Source organism: Hoplias malabaricus, chromosome 4, assembly GCF_029633855.1.
Source record: "Hoplias malabaricus isolate fHopMal1 chromosome 4, fHopMal1.hap1, whole genome shotgun sequence".
Classification (NCBI taxonomy): Eukaryota; Metazoa; Chordata; class Actinopteri; order Characiformes; family Erythrinidae; genus Hoplias; species Hoplias malabaricus.
Genome location: NC_089803.1, coordinates 5469776 through 5481805, shown reverse-complemented (window position 1 = coordinate 5481805; position 12030 = coordinate 5469776).

Sequence of the window (12030 nt, the reverse complement as noted above, 5' to 3'; positions counted from 1 at the left end):
ACTAATTTTAATGTTATATGTAATAAACCTGTCTGTTCATTTACATTATTTTTTACATAAATGTGACATCCAGTCAGGGCATCAGCAGTGAGTTTTCCTCACTGTGGAACAGGGATTTACATCAGGAGGTGGAGTATCTCAATAGGAGCAGATAAACACACATCATACACACTACACACAATCTCTACACAAACTTGCAAATTGCAAAAACGTCACCCAACACTGAATGAACAGCTAAACTCACTGTTCAAGGGTAAAGCGTCTCCTTTTAAGAACTGTATGATGTAAAAGCATTAAGTTTGTATTTCTCACAAACACAGTTCTCAGGACTGTAGAACAGTTCAGTTCTTTGAGCTTTTAACTGCATACAGTCATGTCTTTGTGTGTGAAATCACTCTGAACAAACACATCTTTCGTCTCATCAGGAGAATCCACATATTCTCTTCGGTAAAGCAGGTGCCACAGGTCTGGATTCTTCAGGGGAAAAGCCTACAGAATGCCATGTCTCATTTCTAAACACACAGTACGCTTGGAGCATGGAAATAAACCGATTTGAGCAAAGGGTTTCAGACCAAAAAATCCTACCATCAGTTAAAAAGCTACAAATGTTGATGAAATGTTGATGGATCCTGCAACAAAACAATGAATGAGGCCATAAAGAAAAGTCCCCTGAAGCATGGTTAAAACGAGGGTGTGAAGTTTTGCCATGGCCTTCCCAGTCTGCAGGTTTGAGGAAGGCAGTTCCTGTGACAGTCCGTCAGTGCAGTAGAACTGGAGCAAATGTGTAACACAAGGCCCAAATTACACAGAAATATTAAAACACTCCTCAGAACAAGTACAGAGAGTTCAGAGTAGGACTTTGGGTGTAGATCTGGCAACCCGTTTGGCTGTTTCTGTACCCGTTTGGAAGCTGTTTTGATCGCTCGGGTTTTCCTGTTTACTCGTTTCTATTGTTATTTCTATATTTATATCTGTTTTTATAACCTACTAACCATCCATAGATCTATCTTTTAGATTGTCTTCGCAGGAATATTCATTACAGAGGCACTAAAACTGCCACCGGACCCTGGAGTAACGTTCTTGGTGTAAGTTACTAAAATTCACTAAAAGCGGTAAGTACCTGCAATTCCATGGCTACTACTGGCTGTTTTGCCTGCTCAGAGTGTGGCATGTTTAGTTTAACGCTCTTTTCCACCTCTAGCGATAAATATAGTGGTTGTATTTGTAGTAAGTGTCAGCTAGTTAGCTCTCTGGTGGATAAAGTGGACCAGCTAGAAGTGCGCATCCGGAGCTTATTATTGTTGAGGGATAAACAGCGAGATTCAGTGTTAGCAACTCCGGGTGCCTTAGGGAGAGTTAGCACCCCCACGACTCCGGTGTTAGAGCCCTCACAGCGGGGTGAATGGGTGACGTCTCGGCGTCATAGCCGGAAAGCTAAGGCTGATGCTAACGCTGAGGCCAAAGCTAGCCCACCGGGACACCACGCTCCTCCGATTCGCGTGTCAAACAGGTTTGCCCCGCTCAGCAAAGCACCCGCTGAGGAGCCTGTTAAGAGTGCTCTGGTTATAGGAGACTCTATTGTTCGGCACGTGAAATTAGCTACTCCTTTAGGGGCGCCGGCAGTAACAGTTAGCTGTTTATCGGGAGCCAGAGCGCCGGATATTAGTGGCAACCTTAGACTGTTAGCTAATAGGAGATATTCGAGGGTAGTCATTCATGTAGGGGCCAATGATATTCGTCTGCGGCAGTCTGAGGTAACTAAGGGTAATATTAGAGAGGTGATTAAACTGGCCCAGACGATGTCCGATGCCGTAATCTGCTCTGGCCCCATACCAATGCGGCGTGGCGACGAAGCTTACAGCAGACTTTGGGCGTTAAACTGCTGGATGTCCAAGTGGTGTTCCGAAAATCAAGTGGGCTTTATAGACAATTGGCTATGTTTTGAGGGCAAGCCTGGTCTTATAGGTAGGGATGGTATCCACCCCACGCGGGAGGGTGCTGCCTTACTTTCTTGCAGTATAGCACATAGTCTTTTAGTTAGTCAGCAGAGTAGTGTAGATAGCTGCTGACAATCCAGAGCCGGGACCAGGCCGCAGACAGACAGGCTAAACCGACCGTCTGCGAACTGTCTTGAGACGTCACCCAGGTTCAACTGTATTGAGACTGTGTCTTTCCCCCGAACTAAATGTAAAAGTAGAAAAACAAAATCAGCCTGTTTCAGCAACCTAATCAATATTAAATCATACACAACACCTAGCAGCAACACCTCAGAACTAAAATTTGGGTTACTCAACATAAGATCACTAAACTCAAAAGCACTCATCGTAAATGATATTATAAGTGATCATAAATTCAATGTTTTCTGTCTCACGGAAACGTGGGTTAAACCAAATGAATATTTAGCACTAAATGAAGCCACCCCCATAGGCTATAATTATGCACATAGCCCAAGAATATCAGGCAAAGGAGGTGGAGTATGTGTAATTTACCAAAATACCCTAGAAATTAGTCTTAAACAATGTGACACCTTCTCTTCTTTTGAGGTTCTCTCCACTATTATTACAAATCCGGTCACAAAAAAGGACGCATTTTTATTATGCAACATTTACAGACCACCAGGGCCTTACTTAGAATTTCTGAAAGAATTCAGCGATTTTGCTACAAACCTAGCGGTGTGCAATCATAAAGTTATAATTGTAGGAGATTTCAATATCCATTTTGAGAAGGAAAGTGACCCACTAAAAAAGGCATTTACCTCAATCTTAGACTCTATTGGTATTACTCAAAATGTAACAGGGCCTACACACTACTGCAGCCACACTTTAGACTTAGTTCTGACACTAGGTCTTAACATTGACAAAATTAATATCTTACCGCAATCCTCAGCAATCTCCGATCATTACTTAATTTCATATGAGCTACGTTTTATCCATAATATATGTAAGAACCCTCGCTATTCTACAAGGCGTATAATAAAACCATCTACCGCCCTACAATTTATAGAAAACCTACCAGAACTATCGACCCCAGTTCCAACTCCATCAGACCCAATGGACCTAGATGTACTAACTGATTACCTAGAAAATACCTGTCGATCTACTTTAGAAAAGGTAGCACCACTTAAACATAAAAGTATAAGACAGAAAAAGCTCGCACCATGGTATAATGATAAGACCCGTACTTTAAAACAAACATTACGAAAACTAGAGCGGAAATGGCGATCAACCAAGCTTGAAATATTCTATTCTATTCTGCCTGGAAGGACAGCCTTATAGAGTATAGAAATGCCCTCACTAAAGCTTGCTCAGCATATCTGGCCTCGCTGATCTCCCATAATAAAAATAATCCGAGAGCACTGTTTAGTGTGTTTTCTAGAATTACAAAAAATCAAGCAGGTTCTGAACAACTAATTCCAGCAACTCTCACCAGTAAAGATTTTATGGACTTTTTTAATAATAAAATTGAGAATACTAGACAACAAACTCTAGCCACAGGATCAAATCCATCCTGGCTGCCACCTGATGTGAATGAAATAAAACATAATATAACTGTAAAAGAAAGACTTGAAACCTTTTGCCCACTCCCACAATTAGAACTAGAGAAGATTATCACCTCCGCAAACTGTACAACTTGCACACTTGATGCAATTCCCACAAAGTTGCTCAAAGAAGTACTACCAGCTATTATTGATCCTCTTTTAACTATAGTAAACTCATCCCTTAGTCTGGGCCATGTACCCAAAGCTTTTAAACTAGCAGTTATTAAACCTATGATCAAGAAACCAAATCTTGATGCTAGTACACTGTCTAATTACAGGCCTATTTCTAATTTGCCATTTCTGTCTAAGATCTTAGAAAAAGCTGTGGCCCAACAACTTAGTTCATATCTACATAAGAATCATATATATGAAAAATTCCAATCTGGATTTAGGCAACATCATAGTACAGAGACAGCTCTAGTCAAGATAACAAATGATCTTCTTCTTGCCTCTGATCAAGGCCACGTATCCCTGTTGGTGCTTCTTGACCTAAGCGCAGCCTTCGATACAATAGACCACAATATTCTCATAGAAAGGTTAGAAAACATGGTTGGAATCACAGGGACAGCCCTATTATGGTTCAAATCTTACTTAACGGAACGTTATCAATTCGTAAAAGTAAACAATCTAAATTCAAATTATTCTAAAGTAAGATTTGGAATTCCACAAGGCTCTATTTTAGGACCATTATTATTTACATTATACATGTTACCGCTAGGCACAGTTATAAGAAACCATGACATTAACTTTCACTGTTACGCAGACGACACACAATTGTATATTTCAGCCAAGCCCGATGACAAACACAGATTAAAGAAAATAGAGGACTGTGTAAAAGACGTGAAAGGCTGGATGTTGCGTAACTTCCTCCTTCTAAACAGCAACAAAACAGAGGTCCTGCTTTTGGGTCCAAAAGTGACAAGAAATAAATTATCAGACTTAATTTTAAATCTAGCTAACTTTCCAGTTAAACCTGGTTCAGCAGCAAAAAATCTTGGTGTCATAATTGACCCGGATTTATCATTTGATCAACACATAGGTAGTATCACTAGGACAGCTTTTTTACATCTTCGCAATATTGCTAAGATTAGAAATGCCTTATCCCTCCAGGACGCAGAAACATTAGTACATGCCTTTATTACTTCAAGGCTTGACTACTGTAACGCACTACTGTCAGGATGCACCAGCAGCAATTTAAGAAAACTTCAACTAGTTCAAAATGCTGCAGCTAGGGTCCTCACTAAAACTAGAAAATTTGAACATATCAGCCCAGTTTTATCATCACTTCATTGGCTGCCTGTTAAATTCCGCATTGACTACAAAATTTTGTTATTAACATATAAAGCTCTACATGGGCTTGCTCCTGAATATCTTCAAGATACAATTTCCTATTATGAGCCTCCACGTTTTCTCAGATCACAGAATACTGGATTTTTAAATGTTCCCAGAATTCAGAAGGCCTCAGCTGGGGGAAGAGCCTTTTCTTATAAAGCCCCCCAACTCTGGAATGATCTTCCAGAAAATGTTCGGGACTCAGACACAGTCACAATCTTCAAATGTAGGCTAAAAACTCATTTGTTTAGTTTATCATTTGGTAGCTAATGCTCCCCCATAGATAAAGGCGGCAGATCCGGGGGGTCCATGGACACAGGGAATTATAGTAAACTGAGACGCTGGTGCTGTCGTCCCGCCGCTTCTCGCGATCACTCAGGTTTGTTGACGGTGGAGCGGAGGGATGCCAGTGTTTCAGGATGCTCCCGTGTCTGTGTGTCCTCCTGGTTCTCTCCTTTTAGTTAATGCTGTCATAGTCAGATCTGCCGGAGTCATTAGCCACACTCTGGAAATTTTCATATTTTCTACTTTACAAACACAAAACAGTTCAAAACTAATTCCATCCCTTTACATCTTTCCGAGTAAACGACTGCCCACCTGTCTGTCTGGACACTGATGGATGACTGTCGAGATCCTCCTCCACGCTTCAGACCAGCTGCCCACGCTCCAGCAACCACCAAGTGTCTTGAAGCTGTCCCTACACTGAAGTTCTCATGGACTACTAACTATCATCACCAGTAGATTGACCAGAGGAGGATGGGTCACCCCTTGTGAGCCTTGGTTCCTCCCAAGGTTTCTTCCTCAGCTGGGGGAGTTTTTCCTTGCCACTGTCGCCCCTGGCTTGCTCACTTGAGGGTTTTACATTGGTTTTTACAATTCATGTCAAATCTTTGTCTTACTGGAATTCTGTGAAGCTGCTTTGTGACAACATTAGTTGTGAAAAGCGCTATATAAATAAATTTGATTTGATTTGATTTGATTTGACTTTTAGGGGTAGGGTGGATATACAAGATCTGACAATGTATTTCACAATGTTGGAGTGCAAACCTTTAATCGTATATTATTTTCTGAACAAAGGCTATTGACAATATTTCTTAATTCTGATAATTAAAGAACAGCTGGGAACTCTATATCTTCATTAATTTCTGACTTTCTAAATATACCTATGCTCATCTTACTCCAGTAATTTCAAAATGAATGTTCACAATCGACTGTTTGAATGAAAGGTTTACTTATCTGTTCTGATACAAACTCTATAATTCTGCTTTGTGACAATATCATTAATAAAAAGAGCTATTTAAATACATTTTGATTTGATTTTGATTTTTTTTTTGTTGAAGAGTAAAAAAGAAACATCAACAATTTTTGTGTTAATGAACAAGTTTTATTTTTAGCAAACAATTAAGATTTTATGTTACGAGGGAAAGTTAATGACTACAGTTTAAGGGAAAAAAAATAATAATCCACAAACAGTGTAAGAGTGTATATATAGAGAGTGTAACTCTGTACTGAGCTGCTCCAGAAGCTGATGTGAAGATCTGAGCATTAATCAGAGACATGTTTGAACACACTGAAGATGAAGAGGAGCTCTATCAGCTCCAACACAGGTGTGGACCCTCACTGTCCAGTGCACTGATCTCTCTTCAGTGTTTCACTGACAGTAGTCTGGCCTCCTTTGGTGGACTCACAGGTCACTGTCTTCTTCATCCACTCGTCCTCCTGGAGGGTCAGGGTGCTGCTCCAGCTGTAGAGGCCAGTGTCCTTCTGCAGAAGCCCAGGACTCTGACTAAACCCAGAGGTCAGAGGGTTTCCACCCACCTTCCAGCTCAGCTTCCAGTCTGAGGGGAAGCCCTTGTTGGCCAAACACACCAGTGTGGTCTCCTTCTGCCCCAGACTGGAGGAGGGCAGGACTGTGAGGGTGGGGCGGGTCGGACCTAAGACACACACACACACACACACAGTTTCATTTCCCTTATTTCTAACACAGCACAAATGACTTCAGTGATGCAGTAAAGATCACACTCTAATTACAACCTTCAACTCAACCACTTTCACATATAAACTCATATTTACAATTACATTCAGAGGAGGATTTCAGTTTCATTAAATATTACAGAGTTTTCACTTACAAACATCTACAGAACATTATGATTTCACCAGGCGTCCCCAAACATTTGCATATAACTGTTTTTCTAACAGAGCAGAACTGAGTTCAGTGAAGCATTAAAATAACGCTCTAATTATAACCTTAAACTGAACCGCTTCAAATATGAACTAATATTTACAATTACATTAATAGATACATTTCATTCAGAATACTTTTAAAACTATTTCTTTCATTTAATTCATTATAATTGTAACATTACACACATCCCATGATGTGAAAGTTTAAAACATGATTTGATTTCCTCCAAATCAGTGAATAATCAATAACTAAATCAAGCTGCAGTCTCCATTTACTACATCTTCAAAGCTTTAGAACAGAAAACACTGCTCATAATAACCTCCACATTGTGGCGTCCAGATGGAGACAGAACGGCTCTAATCACCCAACACTGACTCTACAATCCAGCTTTACATTTGATCTTTTTAAAAAGAAATGTCATCACTGAACACTTCACAGGAAACCTTTAGGAAATATTTGTATTTTAAAGAAAAGAAATCCAGTTCAGAAACAGGAGCTGGTGGTGAAACCTAAAGCTCCACACTCTCCACACTTCAGAGCAGTTCTAATTAAATACATTCACATTTGGATTATCATTTATTCAGAAGATCATCAAGTGCATCTCTACTGTTGTCCAGAATCATTTTAATTAAAGATTCCTTTTGAATAAAGAGTAAAAGTGGACTTACTTCCAACATCCAGTTTTGTTCCTCCACCAAAAGTGTACCACAGTGATACAAACTCGTTTACTGGCCGTACAAAAACCTCCTGCTCTAAACACACCACTCTCTTCAGCCTTTACACACACTATTTCTGAACTAGAACACAATATTAATGGATTCTGCAGCTATTAATAATGGAAAACACTCCCAAACTGTAGAAGCTACAGATTCTCAACAAGGATTATTTTATAAACATTAAAATATCTAAACCCAGGACACACTTTGTTCTTTTGTATTTCCACAACAGACAAACACTTGATATAAAAGTGTAAAACTACATGTAGAAACATGTTTTCATCTCAGATTCCAATTACAATCACAGATACAATCATATCAACTAATATTAAAACCAGATCCAATTAATGACAATAATAAAAACATGCTCCACTCTCTGTGTTGGTGATTATATGTTCACTTTCATCAGAAGTGTTCATAAATAATTCAATCAGTAAAAATTAGAGCTGCTGTTGAAAACTGTTCAACATTCATTAATAGTTTAAAAGATTCTTACTGTTATCATTGTGTTTCCTCCACCCAAAAGTCCTCCAGCCCTGATCCAGACAGATGGAGCCGCAGTAGCAGCTGCAGAAAACCTCAAATGAAAGGCAGAGACAGTTAGAGTTTAGGATTTTAAACATGAGACTCCACACTGAGCAGAAATGTTTGATCAAACAATATCAAATAAATATGATGATCTTTCCTCAGTGTTGTTAGAAAGATGATTTCCATAGAGAGGGTCCACTTTGCATCATGAGCCCATGCTTCAGTGCTCTGCTAGTGTTTATAGTCCTGTGAGTTTAACACTTCATGACTGAGAGCTGCTGCCCCACAAACTTCACCCACAGCAACCATGACTTTGGTCTCCATCTTCATCTGGACACTGGCGCTCTGGACGAGAGGTAACACAGTTGATTTTCTTTATGGATATTTGTTTCTGATATAAAACATGTAATTGTATTTAAATCTCATGATTTGCAGTTACAGTGAACACATGTACATATAAAGTTAAATAAATACAAGCAAAATAAATAGTAATAATAATAAAAATAATATAAATAATTAATTAATTAAAACACCTGAGCACATTTTGAATAATTTGACAAGCATATTCTAACAATTAAAAAAATATATTTTTTTACAGTTTTCTAAGTGTATTTATTCATATTAACTCATTTATACTATTTATATTTACTCTTTCCTTTAGGATCCAGTGGTCAGGTGACTGTGACTCAGACTCCTTCAGTTAAAACTGTTTCTACAGGACAATCAGTCACCATCAACTGTAGAACCAGCCCTGCCGTGCATCGCTTGAGTACTTATGACTATCTTTCCTGGTTTCAACAGAAACCTGGAGAAGCTCCTAAACTCCTGACACAAACACTAGACAGTCAGGTATTTCAGATCGTTTCAGTGGCAGTGGATCTGGATCTGACTTCACTCTGACCATCAGTAACGTCCAGACTGAAGATGCAAGAGATTATTACTGTCAGAGTGCACACAAGATCAGTGGTAGCTGGGTGTTCACACAGTGAAATAGAGTCGTACAAAAACCTCCCTCAGTCAGAGACTGCACTGCTGCAGCTGCACCTTACTGCAGGTGCTGAGGTGGAGGATGATACACACAATAACACACTCTGTGGAGGAGAGACACACACCTCACTAACACACACCTCCACACACAATAACACACTCTGTGGAGGAGAGACACACGCCTCACTAACACACTCTGTGGAGGAGAGACACACACATCATTAACACACACCTCCACAGGTCCATTCCCTCCATCTTGGTGTCCATGCTGTCCACTCCAGTCCAGGTCGACACAGGGGACGTCTAATGGCTGATCATTTCATTATTGTTCAGATGTCTATCACCACCTACTGGTGCACTGTCCTATAATCAGTGTACAGAACTTACACAGCTCCAACACCTGGGCTCCACACCTGAGCACCACAGCTACTGATAATTAATCTAACTTCATGTCACACTGCTCTCTAATGAGAGGAGACTGATCAACATTTCCTCTCACTCTCTAAACTTACACAAGAATGTACAATATAATCAACTCAATCAGAATCAAACAGTCCATGTCCCTGTCCCATCTGACCTTTTCTGATCCCTCATCACCACCTATAGGTTGTTTACAGATGACATCATGTCACTGCCTGATCTGCAGGTGGAGGACAGGAAGTGATGTCATACACAGGGAGCTCTACGATCACTAATAAAGCTGATAAATCAATAACCATTGTTACTTTTACTGATAAATCATGAGGAACATAAATTAAATACCATCATTGTTGTTCAAGAGGGACAAATAAAAGCAATAATGTGACTGAAAAAGGCTTATGAGCCAAAGCTTTTGTTCAGGACGAGACTGAGACAGCTTCCTGATCTGAAACTTCTTGTTGGAATTTAGTTGTGTTTTGTCTATGTTTTAAATCTCTCACCAGCGCAGACCCAGCACCAACACAACTGTGTACAACACACACTCACTTCTCACACCTGCATGAGGCTGCAGTCAGCTTTTAATTCACCTGTGTCCCGTTCCACCTTAAACACTAGAGCATACACCATACACCTGCTGCATCATTTAAGGTGGAATGGAAAGCTTCTTTAATTGTGTGATCTGTGAGGAGCGAGTGTTTTATTTTGCTGAGTTCTGTGGCAGCTGTGTGTCACTGGTGAAGGACTGAATACCTAAAGTTACTTTAAGTAAACAACCATAACATTAATGTTGAGAGGCGATGCAGCACGGGTTGTTTTTGTTGCTCCTTTAATCCACTGGATGATAAAAGAGAACCACACCACAGTCATTGTGGAGTGACCGAACTTCTAAAACCAAGTTGTGTGTCTAAATACTTCAGTGATCTTTCATTAGTGTTTTTGAGTTAAAGGACGTCTGGAGAAGAAGACAATAGCTGCTAATCTCACAGTTCAGTTTAAATCTGTCTCCATCATCATCTCCAACATGTGTTGTGTTGTTTGTTTGTACATTTCTCTCGTAATATGGTCTACATTATCACAATACAGGCTCCATTCTGGTTCTCTCGTCCTACCCTCGAGATTTCACACATCATCAGAACCATGAGACTGAAAACAACCTGGACTTCAGCTGAGGGTTTCTCCCTTCAGATTCTCAGCAGGTCTGGTCTCTAATTTCTTTAGGGGGTTGTACAGCAGTGGTAAAAGTCCAAGTGCAGACTGTTACACCTAAGTACTCAGTCTGACGCTCAGAAGGCATTTCTACAGATTGGTCACTAGTTCATCAGCTTCTGTCAAACTGAATATCCCATCTTCATCCCAACTCCATCTTCATCTGGACACTGGCGCTCTGGACGAGAGGTGAGGAAACCTGTTAATATTGTGATTGTTTTTATGTACATTTGAAGGCAACATTTTGGCTTTTAATGATATTTCCTTTATTTTTACCTCTGAAATACAATGTTTGTGTCCATTAATATCTATATATTTATTTTTTCCATTACAGATTCATTTGGAGATAAAATCCTGACACAGTCTCCAGGATCTCAATCTGTTTCTCCAGGAGACACTGTTGCTATCAGCTGCAGATCCAGTGAGAGTGTCAACATCTGGCTTCACTGGTATCAACAGAAACCTGGAGAAGCTCCTAAACTCCTGATCTATAGCGCATCCACCCGTCAGTCTGGAGTCTCAGATCGTTTCAGTGGGAGTGGATCTGGTACAGACTCTAAAAATCACTGGAGTAAAGTCTGAAGATGCAGGAGATTATTACTGTCAGCAGTATAGCAGCTCTCCGTTCACACAGTGTTAGAGCAGTGTACAAAAACCTCCTTCAACTGTAGAGGAACTGCTCTGAGTCAGAAACACTCACTGATCTGAGAACAGCTGCTAAAGCTGCACTCAACTGAACTCATCAGCTCCAGAACACTACAGTAGTGAAGAGTGTTCTCTCTTTGGGGAGTTTTTCTCACTGTGGAACAGGGATTTACATCAGGAGATGGAGTATCTCACCAGGAGCAGATTAACACACTCAGCACATTACACACTTTACAACCAGTCTAAACACAGTGTATATACACTTTATACACACTATACACATTCAACATACAGTCTCCACACATTAATTACACACTTTACACAGTTTGTTTAAATAGTATTTTACTTTATTCACACAGTAAAATCACTACATTTGTTTCAAGTAGAACTTTAAAAGTTAAGTATAAAAAGGAAAGACTATGTCCCTGAACTGTAGTGTCTTGCTTAAGTCTATTATGTGGATCAAGTCAGTT